The 22,507-nt window shown below is 46.8% G+C and overlaps 2 pseudogenes; both read right to left on the minus strand.

The window, feature by feature from the left end:
• Positions 1-11,534: 11,534 nt before the first annotated feature.
• On the minus strand, positions 11,535-14,472 carry LOC138444664 (UL16-binding protein 3-like; annotated as a pseudogene).
• Positions 14,473-15,755: 1,283 nt separating this feature from the next.
• On the minus strand, positions 15,756-17,954 carry LOC138444665 (tyrosine-protein kinase RYK-like; annotated as a pseudogene).
• Positions 17,955-22,507: the final 4,553 nt, after the last annotated feature.

The following is a 22,507-nucleotide window of genomic DNA, read 5'->3' on the forward strand; positions in this document are numbered from 1 at the left end:
GTCACCTCCCCGCCCTCCTCAGGTGACCCCCGGACGGTCCAGGGGAGCCAGGCGGCTCCTTCTCCGGCTTCCGAAGCCTCGCATGGCCCCACCCAGCCGCCCCCTCCTGACTCGCTCCTTTCTCCTCCGGTCCCTCCCCGTTTCTTTTCTCCTCCGAGTCCTTCTTGCCCCTCAACCTTCCTCCCCATTCCCGCCTGCAGTCTTCCTGCGGTGGTGGTTTACTTGCTCAGTCGCGTCCGACTCTTGCGACCCCGAGGAGTGTAGCCCGCCGGGCTCCTCTGACCATGGGGATTCTCCAGGCGAGAGTACTTCAGTGGGTCGCCATGCCCTGCTCCTTGGGATCTTCCTGACCCTGGGATCGAAGCCGAATCTCCTACGTTGCAGGCAGATGCTTTACCGACTAAGGCAGGAGCGAGGCCCTGCTTTTTTTTTTTTTAAAGACTGCGGATTTCCAGGCCATCCACCACCACCCCTCAACCACCCCCCACCAAAGAATTCTGCGGATCTGTGGAAAGGGCCTGCAGACAGCCCTTAACTGCAGTGTCATCAGCAATATGTTTTCTAGTAATTTCTGCCCCAGAGTAGTCCTAGGTCTTTTGCGGGCCAAAGTAACTGCTCATTAGAAAGAGACTGAGGACTGAGGCCAGAACCTGAATTCGCAGGTTCCCGGTGGAGACCGGGATCCAGCGCTGCCACCGGGCGCCCCCTGGCGGTTTCTTCCGGCTGCTCGTTCTACACTGGTAGCCTGTGTGATCCATTTTATTCCCCCTCATAATTTGCTTGTATGCAGCATCCAGCCAGCACTGAACATCTCACTTTCACATCTCAGGGCTATCCGCTGATGAAGAGTGAGATGATCCATCACTCTCTGGGACTGACAAGACCTCCTAATTCTTGGGAAGTGGTCTATCTATGACATAGTGATCTATCAATGACATTGAGAGGTCAACGTCTGTGACAGAGGGATCCATCTCTCTGTTATCACGGGGCTCTCGGCTTTTGCTAGCTTCAGGGGTGACTGAGCCCTGGCCTTGGAAGGTCGCGCTGACACTTCAGCACGGCCAGTATTCCGTTTCATGTCTTCTCACTGAGTGAGGCTGGCTTCCCTATTTGTAGATATGGAAATGGATGCGAGCAGAATATTAAGGAAGTAGCAAGAGCAATCAGGTGGAGTTTCATGTTCTTGGAAGGATGTTCATTGTTGACACTCATTAAAATCACCTCCCGGTTGATTTCACTCCCATCTGGGGCTACTCTGTGTCTGGGGGTGGCCAGGCCTGTCCAGAGTGGCCCGTCTTCTCCTATGTGGCTGTCCTGACCAGGGCTCTAACGCTGTCCTTTCGTCTTTCTCCTGCTCTCCTAATCACTTGCCTCTTCACCAGCCTCCTCCACTGGGGCTATGTGGTCCCCGTGTTGCCTCTTGCCAGAGATTAAACCCAGGATCCTCTCCCCCAGGTCTATACATGAGAGTTTTCCTCTGACACATTGATCACCTGAACCCACTAAATTGGTGCCCCACCCAAGCCTGAGTCCTGTCCTCCTCCCAGCCCCCATGTGTCTCTTGTCCCCAAATTGATACACACCAGGCTCTTGGCCTCCTTAATCAGTAGAAATCAATCAGAGGCCAGACAATAGAAATAAATCAAATTTCTTAATGAAAAGAAATTGAGGCAAGGCTTTATTGGGGCCACTACTGCAGCAGAGGGGAGTGAGAACAAATGACAGTTTCCTTGGGTGCCCACTCCCCGAGGGGGTGGGGCAAGCTGGTTCCTTCTATGGGGTGAGGGGAGGGGTGTGTCCAGGGGCCAGTCAGAGGGGTGGCGAGGTGACTGGCTGAACCCTTAAGTGTTGTTGTGTTCCGGGGGCATGTGAGGCATCCTGCTTTTGCTCTGGGCTCTTCAAAAGTGGCAGTTGGGTTTTTCATCTCTTTGTATCTTTTTTCCAGAATTTGCTTCAACTACTCCAACTAAAAAACAATCTATTTTTTTAAACCTTTTTATTTTGTATTGGGTATAGCTGGTTTACAAACAGTGTTGGGATCATTTCAGGTGAGCAGCTAAGGGACTCATCTGTATACATACATATATGCATTCTCCCTACACTCCCATCCTGACAGGGAAGTCACATAACATTGAGCAGAGTTGTGGGTTTGTTCCTTGGGCTGGGAAAATCCCCTGGAGAAGGATAGAGCAACCCACTCCAGTATTCTTGGTTGGAAAATTCCATGGACAGAGGAGCTGGCAGGCTACAGTCCATGAGGACAGAAAGAGTTGGACACACACAGAAGGAGTATACACACACTCAGACACACCATGTGCCATTCTTAAGTCCTTGATGGCTATCCATTTTCAACAGAGCAGGGTGTACATGACCTTTCCATACTCCCTAACGATCCCTTTCCCCCATCCCAGCTCCAGCAACTAGAAGTTTGTTCTCTAAGTAAGTCTCTTTCTGAGAATGCACAACATCCTTATTGCTGATATGAAGAAAGGTTTATGGGTTTGGATAGAAGGTCCAACCAAGCACAACATTTTCTGAAGCCAAAGCCTAATTGAGATCACAGCCCTAATTCTTCATTTCTATGAAGGCTGAGAGAGGTGAAAAAGTTGCAGAAGAAAAATTTAAAGATAGCAGGAGTGGTTCATGAAGTTTAAATAAAGAAGCCATCTCCATAACATACAGTGCAGAGTGTAGTAACTAGACCTGATGTAGAAGCTGCTGCAAGTTTTCCAAAAGATTTAGCCAAGATAATCTATGAATGTGGCTCCACTGAATCAGAGATTTCCAGTGTAGACAAAATATCCATCTATTGGAAGAAGATGCCCGCCAGGACTTTGATACCTGGAGAGGAGTAGTCAATGCCTGACTTCAAAGATTCCAAGAACAGGCTGATTCTCTTGATAAGGACTAATGCAGCAGACTACTGGAAGTCAGTGGTCCATTACCACTTGGAAAATTCTAAAGCCCTTTAGAATTAGGCTGAATCTGTTCTGCCTGTTGTCCTTGGATGAAACAATGAAGCCTGGATGACAGCATACCTGTTTACAGGTATGTTTACATTGGCGCCAAGTGTTTTAAGTTCAATGTTGAGATCAATGCTCAGAAAGAAAGATTCCTTTCTAAATATTACTGCTGATTGACAAAGCATCCAAGAATGTGATGGAGAAGTACAATGAGATTCATGTTATTTTCATGGCTGCCAACACAACATCCATTCCGAAGCACATGGATCGTGGAGTAATTATAATGTTCAACTCATTATATTTAGGAAGCATATTATAGGCTATAGCTGCATAGATTCCTCTGTTGGATCTGGGCAAAGTCAACTGAAAAATTTCTGCATTGAATTCATTTAAAAAAAATGATATATTCTTTTAAAAAAAACATTTGCTAATTTATATTTTTGGTTGCAATGGTCTTAATTGAGGCATGCAAGGACTTTGTTGGGTCATGCAGGATCCTTCATCTCAGCACACAGACTCTCTAGTGGTGTTGCCTGGGTGCAGCAGTTGCGACATGTGGGCTTAGTTGTTCGGTGACATGTGGGATCTTAGGTCTCTGAACAGGTATCAAGCTATTATTCCTTGCATTGGAAGGTAGATTCTTCACCACTGGGCCACCAGGGAAGTCCCTTTACATTGGATTCGTGATTAGAGATTCCACTGAAAATGTGAATCATGGGAATAGGTTGAAATATCAACATTAACGTGAGTATGGGAGAAGTCGACTTCTCCCTTCACAGATGACTTTGAGGGGTTCAACAATTCAGTGGAGAAACTAAGTGCAGATGTAGTGCAAATAACAAGGAAGCTACAGTTAGAAGTGGAGCCTGAAGATGTGGCTGAATTGTGGCAATTGCATCATAAAGGTGCATCATAAATGAAGGAGGGTTCATTCTTATGCATGAGTAAAGAAATTGGTTTCTTGAGACAGAAACTGCTCTTGGTGAAGAAGCTGTGAAGTTTATGGAAATGACAGCAAAGGATTTAGAATATAACATAAACTTAGTTGAAATAAGCAGCAGCAGACTGCAGAGGATGAACTTCAATTTTCAAAGAACTTCTCCTGTGGGTAAAAACACTGTTAAAGGGCACTGCATGCTCCAGAGAAACCTGTGAAAGGAAGAGTCAAAGGATGTGGCAAACTTCATTGTTGTCTTCTTTTCAGATATTGCCCTACCCACCCCAACCTTCAGCAGCCACCATCCTGATCAGTCAGCAGACATAGACACTGAGGCAAGACCCTCCACCAGCAAAAAGATTTTGACTTGTGAAGACAGAGATGATGCTCAAACTACTTTATTTTAGAAACAAAGTGTTGTTAATGAAATTCTGTATATTATTTATTTAGTTGTAAAGCTATTGCACACTTAACAGATGTCGGACAGTGTCAGTTAACTATATACAAAGTGGGAAATGAAAAATTTGTGTGACTCACTTTATTATGATATTCAACTTACTGCCCTGGTCTTGAAAACAGCCTGGACTATCTCTGAGATTTTGCTGTATCTACACAGCTTTTGGTCTACATTTTCCATCTGGAACTAACATTGGCTTGGTTGTGTAGTAAGATGGACAAATGATCTACTGTTGAGATACAGTGAAATATACATCTCAAGACAGGATTCAGTTTTACTCCTACAAACAATGTACGAGAACTCCTGTTATTGCATTTCCTATACCACTTGATCCAGATTTATTTTAAAGGCTGTCAGTTATATGAATATATGAGGATATCCCAGCATTTTTTTGGTCAGGTTGATTATTTGAGATATGTTCAATCTTTTCATAGTTTTATGCTTCTGTGAAGACATACACGACCTTCTAGAACTAACACCAAAAAAGATGTCCTTTTCATCATAGGGGATTGGAATGAAAAAGTAGGAAGTCAAGAGATTCCTGGAGTAACAGGCAAGTTTGGCCCTGGAGTACAAAATGAGGCAGGAGAAGGCTATTTTGAGTTTTGTCAAGAGTACACAGTAGTCATAGCAAAAACACTCTTCCAACAAAGCAAAGAAGACTCTACACATGGACATTACCAGATGGTCAATACTGAAATCAGACAGATTATATTCCTTGTAGCCAAAGGTGGAGAACCTCTATACAGTCAGCAAAGGCAAGACCGGGAGCTGACTGTGGCTTAGATCATGAGGTCCTTATTGCAAAATTTAGACTTAAATTGAAGAAAGTAGGAAAAAACACTAGGCCATTCAGCTATGACCTAAATCAACTCCCTTATATTATGCAGTGGAAGTGACAAATAGATTTAAGGGATTATATGTGGTACACAGAGTTCCTGAAGAACTATGGATGGAAGTTCATGACATTTTACAGCAGGTGCTGACCAAAACCATCCCCAAGAAAAAGAAATGTAAGAAGACAAAATGATTTCTGAGGAGGCCTTACAAATGGCTGAGAAAAGAAGAGACGTGAAAGGCAAGGAGAGAAGGAAAGATATCTCCATCTGAATGCAGAAATCCCAAGAGTAGCAAAGAGAGGTAAGAAAGGCTTCCTAGATGATCAGTGCAAATAGAGGGAAACAATAGAAAGGGAAAGCCTAGAGATCTGTTCAAGAAAATTTGAGATACCAAGGGAACATTTCATGCAAAGACGGGCACAATAAAGGACAAATCAAAAGGACCTAACAGAAGCAGAAGAGATGAAAAAGGGGTGACAAATCAGACAGAAGAGTACAAAAAGGTCTTAATGACCTGGATAACCACGATGGTGTGGTCACTCATTCAGAGCCAGGTATCTTGGAGTATGAAGTCAAGTGGGCCTTATGAAGAATTACTAAGAACATAGCTAGTGGAGGTGATGGAATTCCAGCTGAGCAATTTAAAATCCTAAACGGAGATATTCTCTAAGATGGTGGAGGAATAGGATGGGGAGACCACTTTCTTCCCCACAAATTCATCCAAAGAACATTTGAACGCTGAGCAAATCCCACAAAACAACTTCTAAATGCTGGGAGAGGACATCAGGCACCCGGAAAAGCAGCCCATTGTCTATGAAAGGAGGTAGGGAAAAAACTATAAAAGATAAAGAGAGACAAAAGAGGGATGAATGGAGATCCATCCCGGGAAGGGAGTCTTAAAAAAGAGAGACGTTTCCAAACACCAGGAAACACTCTCACTGGCGAATCTGTGGTGAGCCTTGGAACCTCAATGGGCAACATAACCAGGGGGAAAAATAAATAAATAATTAAAAGCTACATATTACATGCCTAAGGCAACTCCCAGCAGAGAAGCAGCGCAGGTGCTTGTATCCACCACTGGCAAACAGGGGCTGGGCAGGGAGGTGCGGGCTGCATTGCTTAGAGTAAGGACCGGGCCTGAATGCCCTGAGGGCAATCTGAAGGAACTAGCTTGAGGTAGCAAACCAGACTGTGGGATAGCTATCCCGCGAAAAGCCCTAACCTAAAACACTACCAGGCCTGCTCACAGAACAAAGGACTGAGCAGAGCTAGCTGGCTGTGGACCGGCCCATACCCCGCTGGAGACAGGCAGGCGAGGGCAGCCAGAGCCGGAAGAGGGCAATCACAGCCCCAAAGAGGCATTATCTACCAAACTGCAAGCAGGTTTCGTTGCTAACCATGACTCCTTGGAATTCCGGACAGTCGACATCTGCCGGGAGGGTCGCAGCCAGAGATCAGCTTCCCAGAGGAGACACAGGCACACCTGAGAAGGCATCCCTGTTGTACACCCAGAAAACTGAGTGGCTGGGCCGGGGGAGGCGATAAGTAGCAGCCTGCCAAGCACCTGGTCCCTTGAGCTGCTCAGACTGGGGAAGGGCCCAAAATGCAGGCCCAATCAAGTCTGCACCTTTGTGGAGTACCTGAGAACCTGAACCTGAGCAGCTTTGACCTGGGAAGTGCACTCAACCCAGGACTGGCCTCAGACAGTTCCTGGCACAGCAACCTAGAGCCTGAGCAGTGTAGACTGGGAAAGCTCATATGCCATGAGAGAGGGCAAGCCCAGTGTGGCCGAGACACTGGGAGCACTTCCCACAGATGCCAGCGATATTTGTTTGCCATGTTCCTCCCTGCCCATACATAGCATGACTGAACAAGTGAGCCTAAAAAAAAGTGACCACCACTGCCCCCTTGTGTCAGGATGGAAATTAGACACTGCAGAGGCCATGCAGAGTACATCATGAGAAACACTGGACTGGAAGAAACACAAGCTGGAACCAAGGTTGCCGGGAGAAATATCAATCACCTCAGATGACACCACCCTTATGGCAGAAAGTGAAGAGGAACTAAAAAGCCTCTTGATGAAAGTGAAAGAGGAGAGTGAAAAAGTTGGCTTAAAGCTCAACATTCAGAAAACGAAGATCATGGCATCTGGTCCCATCACTTCATGGGAAATAGATGGGGAAACAGTGGAAACAGTGTCAGACTTTATTTTTCTGGGCTCCAAAATCACTGCAGATGGTGATTGCACCCATGAAATTCAAAGACGTTTACTCCTTGGAAGAAAAGTTATGACCAACCTAGATAGCATATTCAAAAGCAGAGACATTACTTTGCCAACTAAGGTCCGTCTAGTCAAGGCTATGGTTTTTCCAGCAGTCATGTATGGATGTAAGAGTTGGACTGCGAAGAAGGCTGAGTGCCGAAGAACTGATGCTTTTGAACTGTGGTGTTGGAGAAGACTCCTGAGAGTCCCTTGGACTGCAAGGAGATCCAACCAGTCCATTCTGAAGGAGATCAGCCCTGGGATTTCTTTGGAAGGACTGATGCTAAAGCTGAAGCTCCAGTACTTTGGCCACCTCATGTGAAGTGTTGACTCACTGGAAAAAACTTTGATGCTGGGAGGGATTGGGGGCAGGAGAAGGGAATGACAGAGGATGAGATGGCTGGATGGCATCACTGACTCGATGGACGCGAGTCTGAGTGAACTACGGGAGTTGGTGATGGACAGGGAGGCCTGGAGTGCTGCAATTCAAGGGGTCGCAAAGAGTCAGAAACGACTGAGCAACTGAACTGAACTAAACTGAATTGAACTGAGAGGCCAGCAAACAGAAGCTAAAATAAACAGAGGGAACTGCATTGGAAGTGACCGTTGTAATAGATTAAAACCCTGCAGTTAGCACCAACTACATATGAATGGGACTATAGATCTTGAGAAGTGTAAGCTGGATCAAGGAACTATCTGAAAATGAACTGAACCCACACTGTCCACAACAACACCAGAGAAAGTCCTAAATATATTTTTACTATTATCATTTTTTAAATTAATTTTTTTTAATTCCTCTGTTGCTGCTGCTGCTGCTAAGTCACTTCAGTCGTGTCCGACTCTGTGTGACCCCTAGATAGCAGCCCACCATGCTCCCCTGTCCCTGGGATTCTCCAGGCAAGAACATTGGAGTGGGATGCCATTTCCTTCTCCAATGCATGAAAGCAAAATGTGAAAGGGAAGTTGCTCAGTCGTGTCTGACTCTATTACTCCTTTAATTTTCATTTTTATAACCTATTACTTTGCAAAGAAAAAAAGACCCTATTTTTAAAGCAAACTTCATATATATATATTTTATAATTTTTGTGACTTTGTTCTTTTCTTTAATATTGTATTTTTGAGACTCTAACCTCTACTTTAGATTTTTAATCTTTACTTTTGGTATTTGTTATCAATTTTGTACCTTTAAGAACCCAATCTTCAGTACCCATTTTTATTTGGGAGCGAGATTACTGGCTGGATTGCTCTCCCTCCTTTGGTTTCTCCTCTTTCTCCACCAGGTCGCCTGTATCTCTTCCCTCCCCCTTCTCTTCTCTATCCAACCCTGTGAATCTCTTTGTGTGTTCTGGGCTGTGGAGAACACTTAGGGAACTGATTGCTAGCTGGATCTGTCTCTCTCCTTTTGATTCCCTCTTTTATCCTCCTGGCCACCTCTGTCTCCTTCCTCCCTCTTCTCTTCTCAGTGTAACTCCATAAACATCTCTGAGGGATCCAGACTGTGGCGAGCACATAGGGAAGTGATTACTGGCTAGCTTGCTCTCTCCCCTTTTGATTCCCCCTCTTCTCCTCCTGGTCACCTCTGTCTCCCTCCTCCCTCTTCTCTTCTCTTTTCCATGTAACTCTGTGTACCTCCCCAGGTGTCCCTCACTGTGGGAAACTTTTCACCATCAACCTAGATGTTTTATCATCAGTGCTGTATAGATGGAGAAGTCTTGAGGCTACTGTAATATGACTGAAAACCAGAGGCAGGAGGCTTAAGTCCAAATCCTGAGAACACCAGAGAACTCCTGACTCCAGGAAACATTAATCAATAGGAGCTCATCAAACACCTCCATACCTACACTGAAACCAAGCACCACTCAAAGGCCAACAAGTTCCAGAGAAAGACATACCATGCAAATTCTCCAGCAACACAGGAACATAGCCCTGAACTTCAATATACAGGCTGCCCAAAGTCACACCAAATCCACTGACATCTCAAAAATCATTACTGGACACTTCAGTGCACTCCAGAGAGAAGAAATCCAGCTCCACCCACCAGAACACCAACACAAGCTTCCCTAACCAGGAAACCTTGACAAGCCACATGTCCAACCCCACCCACAGCGAGAAATGTCCACAAGAAAGAGGAACCACAAAATGCTGGAATATGGAAGGGCCACCTCAAACACAGGTGAAAAGGCAGAGAAATACCCAGCAGGTAAAGGAACAAGATAAATGCTCACCAAACCAAACAAAAGAGGAAGAGATAGGGAATATACTTGATAAAGAATTTCGAATAATGACAGTGAAAATGATCCAGAATCTTGAAAACAAAATGGAGTTACAGATAAATAGCCTGGAGACAAGGATTGAGAAGATGCAAGAAATGTTTAACAGGACCTAGAAGTAATAAAAAAGAGTCAATATATAATGAATAATGCAATAAATGAGCTCAAAAACACTCTGGAGGGAAGCAACAGTAGAATAATGGAGGCAGAAGATAGGATTAGTGAGGTAGAAGATAGAATGGTAGAAATAAATGAAACAGAGAGGAAAAAAGAAAAAAGAATTAAAAGAAAAGAGGACAACCTCAAAGACCTCTGGGACAATGTTAAACGCCCCAACATTCAAATCATAGGAGTCCCAGAAGAAGAAGACAAAAAAAAAAAAAAAAGGGCCATGAGAAAATACTTGAGGAGATAATAGTTGAAAACTTCCCTAAAATGGGGAAGGAAATAGTCACCCAAGTGCAAGAAACCCAGAGTCCCAAACAGGATAAACCCAAGGCAAAAGTTTTTCACAGAACTAGATCAAATAATTTCACAATTTGTATGGAAATACAAAGACTGAAACTTGAGGCCGACAGAACACCTTTTCGGGCTTCCTGGGAGCAGCATCAACTGCAGAAAAGAAAGAGACCTTGGTCCAGGAGGCTGAGGAAATCTTGTCACTTTCCTGGGCCTGCCCTTCCCCAGAGCCCCTCCAGTCCTGCCCTCAATAAGGGGCTCCTATGTTTTCCACCCCCACCCCCACCCCAGGCCCAGAAGCTTCTTGTTATCTCCTCCTTGCTTACTGCATCACAGAGTCACCCCAGGCCCTGACACCTCCTGCTCAGGCTCAGGACTGGAGCCAGTGAGGAATCAACCTGCTCCCTTTACTCAGGTCCGGATCCTCCCCAAAAGGGACCTAAAAGACCAGGGAGCAGGTCCCCAGAGGAGGGGCCTTGCTTCCTGACAGCCTTGGGGGACTGCAGGCAAACCTCCTTCCTTTGCTCCCCTCCAGCCTCTGAGCAGCACACAGCTCTCAGGACCACGGTCCCTGCCCCCAGCTCTTCCTGGTCTTGCCCAGCTGAGTGCCTCCACCCCAGCTCAGGCCCACCACCCCCAGGCACCTCTGCTCAAGGCAGGACTGCTTAGTGATGGAGGCTCTGGGTCACCAAGAGGCTGGTGGTGTGTAGGCCACAGGCTGAACCACAACTGCTGCTGCTCCAGCAGCACAGGCCTGGCCTCAGCCCTTCCCCCAGTCTCTCCTGTGGGGCTCCTGCCTCGCCTGCTTGAGCCACGCCACTTCCTGTGAGAACAGGCCTTTTGAGTTGGGTCTGCAAAGGGCTTGCCACCCCTTCCTCCTGGGATGAGAGCCCGGCCCCTCTCATCTTGGGCCCTGGGTGGGTCCCCTCCCCGCTGACACATCATGTGGAGCCCCCATGCTGCTCTCAGCCCCCTATGAGTCCTGCCCTCACCCTGAGTGCCTGCTGTTCTCACACCACCTACCCTGGGCCCTGCCAGCCAGCAGTCTGTGCTCAGTCAGGGGACTTGGCTAAACCCTTAAGCATCAATAGGCCCTTAGCCTAGTGAAGGCCCCTTCCTTTTCACAATGTCACCTGACAGTGGGGACCTCTCAGAACTCAGGGCTGAGCTTGTCGAGTTCTGCTCTCAGGTGATCTGGGGTCTTATTCACCTGCTCATTTCCAGGATGAGGAGGTTCAGTGAGGGGCAGGGGTTGGCTGGGATTCACCTTCCCCGTCCTCACGCCAGGCCCTGTGCCGCTGCCTTCCCTCTGAATTCTGCCCTCAGTACCTGTTCCTGGAAAGGACTCAGCCCAGGAAGACAGTTATGATGAAAGTGGTGAGGAGCGCAGGGAGGATCCAGGCTTTGGACTTGATGGCTGTGGCCATGGGCTGCATGGTAGAGGGGCCCATGGTTGGTGATGCTGCAAGGAGAGTAAGAGTGAAGCCCTTGTCTAGACCCCAAACTAAGCTGATGCCTCCTCATCCCCATGACTCAGGTACCCCTACTATGCAGACAGTTTACACCCATCAGATGGAGGCCCCTGAGACAGATCCCCAGGCGAGATGGTGGGGAGGGAGGAGCCTAGTCCTCCCAGGGCTCTGACAGCTAATGGGGGAGCAAGGTTTCCAACACAGCCACTCAGTCCTGCTGTGACATCAGAGATGGTGACATGAAAATGGAGTCCTCAGGAGCTGACAGCAGACGTGGTATTGACAGATTTCCAGAAGGACTGGTGACATTTGAAAAATGATTCTGGAAAGAGGGTACACTGAGAAATCCATGAAATTAAAAAGATGTTTACAGGTTTGGGGTCAGCAAAAATCCATGTTCAATCATCCAAAGGCCTGTGCTGTGAGGAGAGATGTCAGGAAGTGGAAGAGGAAGGATATGACAGAGCATCCCTAGGGCATTGCTCTCCCAGGAACAACTCACTTCCGATGGATCCCTTCCTCAAACAGACAGACAGACACACACAAACACACACACACACGGGAGTGGGTCCATGTCACCATGAGAGGACGATCACTTTCTCCTCCCTTCTCACTTACCCGTGGTCTTCAACATTTCCTCCCAGCGCACCATGAAAGCCTGCAGCCAGGCCCGACAGTCTCCATGGAGACCGTCTTCAGGAAGTCGGTCACCGCTCTGTCATTCTCCCACTTCTCTTTCATGCATCTGCCTCCAGGGTGATCCACTCTCCAGTGTCCATTCTCCAAATCAAAGTGGAGGCTCATTAGTCCATTCAAGCCAAACTGCCAGGATCCACTGATGTGTCTGTCATCCTCACAGTGATATGCCATCCTGGCCTGCAGGGTGAGAGGGTCTGCCCCACCATGGGAAAGAAAGAGCTCAGCCTTTGGGCTTGACAGATTCTGTGCCCCACCTGGGTCCACCTCCCCTGGGTCCATGTCACCTGGGCCCAGCTAATCTGGCCCTGGTCTCTCATGCAATAGTTGCTCTTTCCACTGGACAACTAGGGAAGGACCAATATCTAACTGTATTTTCAAGCCCCCAATCTGCTCCTCCTGTACTTGGACTTTCTACCGTACCTGTGACTCTGTTTTTCTCCAGTGTAAAGTCATGCACTTGGTCCCTGATGTCTCTGAGTATTTCGATCTGTGTTTCCCAGGCCTTTATGGTTTCACTTCTTCCCCCAATGGACTTGTGAATATGATCTTAGCATGACCACAATCATAGGAGAGAAAAACCTCTCCGTCCACCTGACCTAGAAACTCACACCACGGCTGTCCAGGTCTGGGCTGAGGATCGACAGTGAAGTTAAAGGAGAGAGAGTGAGCATCTGTGAAGGCAAACTACAGTGAGGGTGAGGTTGGGAGAAGAAGACCCATAGGCCTCCTCCCCCAGTTCAGTGAGAGCAGAGTAGGGCTGCAGGGCTGGGCTGACTGAGGAGCATGGCCCTGCCTGCTCCCCCACCCCCACACCAGTTACGCCTGAAGAAGACGAAGCCTCAGTCAGGCAAGAAACGCCACAACCCTGGATATGCCCCATTTCTACTCTGTTCACAAGCTGTGCACGTGGCACTAACAGACACACACGTTTCCCAGGGATGGGCCAGGCTGGCTCAGAAGGAAAGGCCTAAACCCAGAGGACTGTCAGCTTCTCTCTGAGTGTCCTGTGGGAGATGCAGAGGGTGAGGGGGCTGAGAGGAAGCAGATCATAGCCAGTGGGGCTGGGGGTGGGGAGGATGAGCTCAGAACCCAAACCTAGATAAGGGAGAGTTTATAATTACGGGTCATTGGGCTTAGCAAGGTCGGGGAGACATGGTGATCTCCCACTAGGATGGGTCTTGGAGACCTAGAGAAAGGCCTGGCTCACATGGCATGAAAGAGAAAATATAGAACTTCCGAGGCAGGTGGTAGAGGAGGGTATCCAAGGCTCAGAGAAGTGAATCTGCTAGGGCAGACGTGGTGTGAAAGGGCAGGAAAGAGTGCAGTCCACCAGCTCCATGGGAAAGCCTCATGGACTCCATGGAGCCCGAGAGGAAAGCACGGATGAGAAGCATCTCCAAGAGCTCAAGGATGACTTTTGCAGAAGGTCAGGGATGGTGATAGCACATGGTGTTTCTGTGGGCTTCTCTCAGGAACAGGGATGGAGTTTGTGGAAAAATCAGATTCCAGGTGGGGGTGCTCTAGGGCAGCAGAAAAGTAGGTGCAGGGGTCAAAGTGATTAGGGAGTCTCAAGGGCAGCCAGGGCCTGACTGCAGAGAATTTGATGCTGGCTCACAGTACAGGGCGATCCTAAAGGCAAGCAGATGGGCAGGAACCTAGATACAAACTGGACCACTGAAAGAAATAAAGAGAGAAGAACACAAGGCTGGATGATCAGGAAGCCAAAGGCAGCCATCCCTATCAAACACCTGATCCAGGCTCATTTTCTGGATCTGAGCCAATTCTCAGAATTCAGCCACCAAAGGTAGAAGCCGCGTTCTAAAGAGGAGGGCCCTTTCATCACTACACCTAGAGCAAAAGTCCTTTCATTCTTTCCCAAAGAGCCACATGGTTATTTACTGGGGTAAGTGAACCTGCAGAAGCAGAAACTACTCTCACATTCACATTGCACTAGTGTGTTTCTAATGTCAGGCACAGGATCCTTAGCATCATCATGGTCCCCCAAGTGTTGAAGCGATGCTCGGAGTACCAGGCCATCAATGGACAGCAGTCCCAGGTTCTGTTTACAGTGGTTATCACTGGGTCCACAGACCACACAGTGGTCATTCCACATGCCCTGGACTTGTGACTGGCATGGAGACCTGAGTAGCTAGCAAATTACTGTGGGGTGAAGGCTACCATATTAGTGAATTCTAGATTCAAACTTCAGACCCTACCTCCCCATCCACCAATAGTCTGTGTACACAATATCCTGGAGGAAATACAGAGACAAGTACCAGTCTACAGCCTTTCGAGGGCTGCAGGGGTGTGGTCCCTATCCTATCTCCATTTAATACAACTGTGGCCTTAGGTTTCCTGTAATGGTACAGGAGAAATAGTTCAGGCTTCACAGACCCCAGGTCCCTGCTGTAACCTGCTGTCCCAGCACAGAAGCAGTCACAACTGGTGAATGAGGAGCATGGCTGGAGCTGCTTCTTGGGCAGATGACCCAGCAGAACTGGTGATGTCAGAGGTATCTGTGGTCAGAAAGGTGCTACGTGCCATTTTCTACTTGAAGGCTCACAATACAGACCCCGAGTGTTGCACTAGAGAAAGTCACACCACTTAAACGTGCCTCCTGGTATGTTCCTGGGGCCTGGCAGAGATGAGGCCTCTGGTCATGGAATGTCAGAGTTGACCATTGTGATGTGTGCTCATCAACCCCTAATCATTAGTTCAGCTAGACCAGCCATCACAGGATAGAGGCGATTATGTGTTTTGGCATAAGCAGGGCCACAGGGAACAAATAAGACCCACCAGCAGCTGGCCTAGATGTGATACTAGAGTTGTTATATGGCCACTGTCCTCTGCTCACACCTGTGGATTCCTCTATGGCACTTTGGACCAAAGAGTCTACTCTGCAGCAAAGGAGAGGAGGGCATTAGCCCATAACTGCTGGACGGTTTTTATTTTCCTAAGAAAAAGTACTGTATGTTGAAGACAAATCACTCTGAAAAGAAAGAAAGAAAGCAAAACTTTAAAGGTGAATCATGTGCATTATCTTGTAGAAGTTAAGAAAATAAAAAGCAGTTGGTAGTAAGAATGTTAGTTCAAATATGTATGTTTAAACAATTTAAAAAACGATTTTGTAAGAATATACCTATACCTCAAAGGCAACTATGTGTAAAAAAATTTACACAAACATTTTCAGTTAAACCTAGTAAAAGTGATATTGAGAAAGTATTCCATATCCGTAAGTCTGTCTTAGAAATTTGAGATGCTAAAGCATTTCTAAGGCACATTGTACTGGAAGACAAATCTGCTTCTGTGATGCTCGGTGATGTATGTGACTGGCTGGTTCCAAGTGGGCCTCGACAGGCATCTTCCTCCTGATGCTGGGTGACTGTGAGAGGAGAGTCAGACACAGGCCCCCAGGGCGGCAAGGACCTCTGTGAGACACTGGGCCAGCTGCTGGAACTCCACCTCTCCTCTGGATCGAAGGCCCAGCACAAGCCATCACATACATAGTTCATCAGGACAGTTGATAGTCTGGGCTATTTGGTAACCCTCTTTCAGTTATGCAGCCACATCAAACGGGTAGATGTCCACTTAGGGTGTTTGGCCAGAGTCATAAACACATGGGCTCTTTTAGTAGCAGCATGCTGACTGCTTAGTTGTGGCGTGCAGGATCCAGTTTCCCCCCCAGGGATCGAACCCAGGCTCCTGCATTGGGAGTGTGGAGTCTTAGCCACTGGATCACCGGGGAAGGCTGGAGAACTCATTGTTAACCAGACTTTCAAAAGCTATCCCTCGATCCCATGTTTTTGTTGTTCCCCAGACAGTGAGAGTCCATGGGGAGTAAGACTTGGAGAGGGATTGTCTTTGCTCTTAATTTGAAGTTGTCATCAATGGTAGAGCTCCTGGCTGCCAGGTCTTTGTGGGTGACTTCTTTCTGACCAGGCAGCTCATTCCACAGGCAATCTGAGCAGGCATGTGAACTAGGTTTTGTTGAGAAGTTTCCTGCTGACTATTGGCCTCTACATATTTGCACTGTCATAAAAACAATTTAAGATACCCCCAGTTCATGTAAGGCAGTCCACCATGGGCTTTCCCCCTTCTTTTGTTCACAGATGGGTAATAGGAAGATTTCTGTGATGAAGATCTCATAGCTCACAACTTTCAGGGAGCATCGTTGTCACCTGAATTTCAGAAGCTCGATCTCTAACTGTTTTTACAAATGCTTGTTGTTCTTTATCTGGATCTTTTTCATCTACATAAACCCCATGGAAAGTACACCAAAAGGTACCTGCTTAGAATATATATCTTTTGAGTTCCTCTCTCTGGAAAGATATTTTGATATCATTCACCTTAGCTCTGGCCTCCAAAAGAGCGACACTTCTCAAGTCCTCCTCCTCTACCCACAAGGTCGGATAACTGGAGATGGGAGTTGTACTGTTGGGTGTGTTGCCTCCCACATACTGAGACATCTGGGAACGACTGGGACTGAGACAGCCCTTGGGAACTACTGCTGGCGCTGATGCTATTTTTCAGTTCAATCCTTTGCATACGATGAAGATGCAAAACAGCTAATACTAGTACTGCAAGAAATATAACTCGACAGCAAATCCCTAGGCTGATATAAAACACACGTGCAGACATGGCTGGAGCTGCATGTACAGGATCATAAATGGGTTCTTCTGCTCATCGTTTGGTCCAGTGCTGAAGTTTTCCTTCCTCAGTTTCTGGATGGCAAATTTTCCTTCGTTTCAACTCTAAGACTGTGAAGCTTTTTGAAGTTACTGTCAAGTTATGGTGCATTTAGTGTCATAACTTCAGAATCTAATTTGCCAGGACAGGACAGCTCGAGCCCAAACACTGATACAGTGTGTGGAAGTTCCGGGGGCAGGGGCTGGGTGGGGGGGGGGGGGGGGGGGGGCGGGGCCGGGCCTGGCCACAGGCAGCCTAGCAAAACCGAGCTGTACCAGTGGCAGCCGGACAATCCCCATCCCAGGGAGACAGCTTTGCACTTCCATCCTGCTGTGTGTGCCTGCCTCCACTGCCCAGGAGAAACTAGGCCACCTGCTGCTATCCACCCGGCCCGAGCCCTTGAAAGACAAATAGCTCCTACCCCGGCCACCCTGCCAGTGTTAACTGATCCGTGATAAAGAGCGCTGGTCCTTCAAGGGCCCAGAGCAGTAGGGAAGGGACCTAATTCCCTTCAGCAATAGTAAGAAGGGACCTGAGAGAAGTAAGGAAGGACCTGCTGGTCCTTCAGTGGCTGAGAGCAGTAGGGAAGGGTTCTATTTCCCTTCAGCAGTAGTAAATATGGACTAGAGAGCAATAGGGAAGGGAGGTACATCTCTTCAGCAGTAGCAAGAAGGGACCAGAGGCAGTAGGGAAGGGATTTGGTGGTCCTTCAAGGGCAGAGAGCAGTAGGGAAGGGACCTACTTCAGTTCATCCATACTACAAAGGGACCAGAAGGAGCTCTGTGTGCAGATCATCAATTCAGTTCAGTCACTCAGTCGTGTCCGAATCATTGCGACCCCTTAAACCACAGCAGGCCATGGCTCCCTGTCCGTCACCAACTCTCGGAGTCCACCCAAACCCATGTACATCGAGTCAGTGATGCCATCCAGCCATCTCATCCTCTGTCGTCCCCTTTCCCTCCTGCCCCCAATCCCTCCCAGCATCAGAGTCTTTTCCAATGAGTCAACTCTTTACAAAAGATTTGGAGTTTCAGCTTTAGCATCAGTCCTTTCAAGGAACACCCAGGACTCATCTACTTTGGAATGGACTGGTTGGATCTCCTTGCAGTTCAAGGGACTCTCAAGAGTCTTCTCCAAAACCACATTTCAAAAGCATCAATTCTTCAGTGCTCAGCTTTCTTCACAGTCCAACTCTCACATCCATACATGACCACTGGATAAACCATAGCCTTGACTAGATGGACCTTTGTTGGCAAAGTCATGTCTCTACTTTTGAATATGCTATCTAGGTTGGTCATAATTTTCCTTCCACGGAGTAAGCATCCTTTAATTTCATGGCTGCAGTCACCATCTGCAGTGATTTTGGAGTCCCCCAAAATGAAGTCTGATACTCTTTCCACTGTTTCCCCATCTATTTCCCATGAAGTGATGGGACCAGATGCCATGATCTTCATTTTCTGAATGTTGAGCTTTAAGCCAACTTTTTCACTCTCCTCTTTCACTGTCATCAAGAGGATCTCTAGTTCCTCTTCACTTTCTGCCATAAGGGTGGTGTCATCTGCATATCTGAGGTGATTGATATTTCTCCCGGCAATCTTGATTCCAGCTTGTGCTTCTTCCAGCCCAGCATTTCTCATGATGTACCCTGCATATAAGTTAAATAAGCAGGGTGACAATATACAGCTTCGACATACTCCTTTTTCTATTTGGAACCAGTCTGTTGTTCCATGTCCATTTCTAACTGTTGCTTCCTGACCTGCATACAGATTTCTCAAGAGGTGGGGCAGGTGGTCTGGTATTCCCATCTCTTTCAGAATTTTCCAGTTTCTCGTGATCCACACAGTCAAAGGCTTTGGCATAGTCAAGAAAGAAGAAATAGATGTTTTTCTGGAACTCTCTTGCTTTTTCAATGATCCAGCAGATGTTGGCAGTTTGATCTCTGGTTCCTCTGCCTTTTCTAAAATCAGCTTGAACATCTGGAAGTTCACACTTCATGTATTGCTGAAGCCTGGCTTGGAGAATTTTGAGCATTACTCTACTAGCATGTGAGATGAGTGCAATTGTGCGGCAGTTTGAGCATTCTTTGGCATTTCCTTTCTTTGGGATTGGAATGAAAACGGACCTTTTCCAGTCCTGTGGCCACTGCTGAGTTTTCCAAATTTGCTGGCATATTGAGTGCAGCACTTTCACAGCATCATCTTTCAGGATTTGAAAGAACTCAACTGGAATTCCATCACCTCCATTAGCTTTGTTTGTAGTGATGCTTTCTGAGGCCCACTTGACTTCACATTCCAGGACGCCTGGCTCTAGGTGAGTGATCACTCCATCATGATTATCTTGGTTGTGAAGATCTTTTTTTGTACAGTTCTGTGTATTCTTGACACCTCTTCTTAATATCTTCTGCTTCTGTTAGGTCGATACCATTTCTATACTTTATCGAGCCCATCTTTACATGAAATGTTCCCTTGGTATCTCTCATTTTCTTGAAGAGATCTCTAGTCTTTCCCATTCTGTTGTTTTCCTCTATTTCTTTGCGTTGATTGCTGAGGAAGGCTTTCTATTCTCTCTCTCCTTGCTCTTCTTTGGAACTCTGCATTCAGATGCTTATATCTTTCCTTTTCTTTTCACTTCTCTTCTTTTCACAGCTATTTATAAGGTCTCCTCAGATAGCCATTTTGCGTTTTTGCAATTCTTTTCCATGGGGATGGTCTTGATCCCGGTCTCCTCTACAATGTCACAAACTTTTGTCCATAGTTCATCAGGCACTCTATTTATCAGATCTAGGCCCTTAAATCTATTTCTCACTTCCACTGTATAATCATAAGGGATTTCATTTAGGTCATACCTGAATGGTCTAGTGATTTCCCCTACTTTCTTCAATTTCAGTCTGAATTTGGTAATAAGGAGTTCATGATCTGAGCCACAGTCAGCTCCCGGTCTTATTTTTGCTGACTGTATAGAGCTTCTCCATCTTTGGCTGCAAAGAATATAATCAATCTGATTTCACTGTTGACTGCCTGTGATGCCCATGTATAGAGTCTTCTCTTGTGTTGTTGGAAGAGGGTGTTTGCTATGACCAGTGTGTTCTCTTGGCAAAACTATATTAGCCTTTGCCCTGCTTCATTCCGTACTCCAAGGCCAAATTATCCTGTAAATCCAGGTGTTTCTTGACTTCCTACTTTTGCATTCCAGTCCTCCATAATGAAAAGGACATCATTTTGGGGTGTTAGTTCTAAAAGGTCTTGTAGGTCTCCATAGAACTGTCCACCTTGCGGTTCTTCAGCATTACTGGTTGGGGCATAGGCTTGCATTACCGTGATATTGAATGGTTTGCCTTGGAAATGAACAGAGATCATTCTGTCATTTTTGATATTACATCGAAGTACTGCATTTCGGACTCTTGTTGACCATGATGGCTACTCCATTTCTTCTAAGGGATTCCTGCCCACAGCAGTAGATATAATGGTCATCTGAGTTAATTCACCCATTCCAGTCTATCTTAGTTCACTGATTCCTAGAATGTCGATATTCACTCTTGTCACCTCCTGTTTGACCACTTCCAATTTGCCTTGATTCATGGACCTGACATTCCAGGTTCCTATGCAATATTGCTCTTTAAAGCATCAAACCTTGCTTCTATCACCAGTCCCATCCACAACTGGGTGTTGTTTCTGCTTTGGCTCCATCCCTTCATTCTTTCTGGAGTTATTTCTCCACTGATCTCCAGTAGCATATTGGGCACCTACCAACCTGGGGAGTTCATCTTTCATTGTCCTGTCTTTTTGCCTTTTCATACTGTTCATGGGGATCTCAAGGCAAGAATATTGAAGTGGCTTGCCATTCCCTTCTCCAGTGGACCACATTCTGTCATACCTCTCCACCGTGACCCGCCCATCTTGGGTGGCCCCACACAGCATGGCTTGGTTTCACTGAGTTAGTTGAGGCTGTGATCCATGTGATCAGATTGGCTAGTTGTCTGTGATTGTGGTTTCCGTCTGTCTGACCTCAGATGCCCTCTCTTAGTGCCTATCGTTTCACTTGGGTTTCTCTTACCTTGGACGCGGGGTATCTCTTCACAGCTGCTCCAGCAAAGCACAGCCGTTGCTCCTTACCTTGGACGTGGGGTACCTCCTCTCAACTATTTAATCAATAAAAATTGATAAGAGGCCAGATGAGAAATTCAGGCTAGGTTTTATTGGTGTTCCTGTAACTAGGGTCCGGCTGCTTCCCGCTCAAAAGCCATTAAAGAGGTCATGTTGATGGAAAGGAAAGTTTGCCTTGTTTTGGATGCCAGCAATGGTAGAGGGGAAGGGGGTAGGGGATTTCCATGGTGGATCAGTGGTAAAGAATCTGCCCAGAATCCACCCGTCAATGCAGGAGGTGTGGGTTCAATCCCTGCCTCAGAAAGATATCTTGCAGAAGGAAATAGCAACCCATCCCAGTATTCTTGCCTGGAAAATCCCATGGACAGAGGAGTCTGACAGGCTACAGTCCATGGGGTCACAAAGAGTCACACACTTAGCAACTAAACAACAAATGGAGGTGAGAGGGGGTGTAGGAAGGATGGACATCTGTCCAAATGCTGACTCCCTCCAACTGACAATCAGTGGGCAAGAACTTTTATAGACAGAGGGAGGGGGCTGCATGCAGAAACAGCACAGTCAGCTCTGACAGTCATCTCCAAATTGGTCATGGATGGTCTGACCAGAGTCCTCTTGATTGTTTCAAGTACAATTAATCTTTGGTTCCATGGTTGGCTTGTTCTCATCTCCTTGAGGAGAATTCTTGGAATTGTGGCAGCTTATATCATGGATACAGTCTGGTCATCATGTAGCTAATTTCTTCCAACTGGTGGGAATTGACGTATCTATAAGACAGCTCACAGGATAGAGCTCAGAATAATATCAACAGCCCTTGAGAAGGACCTCAAAGTCTTTGACTATGCTTAATGACTACATTATTCTTATTTTGTCTCCTTTGACTATTTCCTTAGTTTCTTCATTTTCTCACTTCTCTGATTAAGCTTAGTGTGTGGCTAAAGCTTTTCCACGGACAAAAGGCAGGCTGAGGACATGGTGGGGCAAGAACCATAGGGTCCTGCTCTGTTTCTTTGGAATTCTTGCTACAGTTTGAGGGAAGGGAAACAAGTTCCCTCGCTCGATCCCAAAGGGGACAAGCTGGTCCCTTATGTGGGCTGAGGGTGGGGCGTATCCCTGGGTGAGGCAGGAGGGGTGGCTTAGGCGGTCTGCCCACCCCATTGGTGGTGCTGTGTGTCGGCTTATACTCACTACTTTGCTTTTGCTCCCAACACCTCAGTAGTGGCAGTTGGGGCTTGATCATTTTGTATCTTGTTGCTCATAACTGTCCCAACTGTGCATGCATGCAGCACTTTTTCTCCCTTTATAGTGTCTTTGCATTTTGATGCTTGATGAGACCTTAGTCCAGGTCCCAGCCTGTCTCAG

The sequence above is a fragment of the Ovis canadensis genome, chromosome 8 (genome assembly GCF_042477335.2).
Source record: "Ovis canadensis isolate MfBH-ARS-UI-01 breed Bighorn chromosome 8, ARS-UI_OviCan_v2, whole genome shotgun sequence".
NCBI classification, from domain to species: Eukaryota; Metazoa; Chordata; class Mammalia; order Artiodactyla; family Bovidae; genus Ovis; species Ovis canadensis.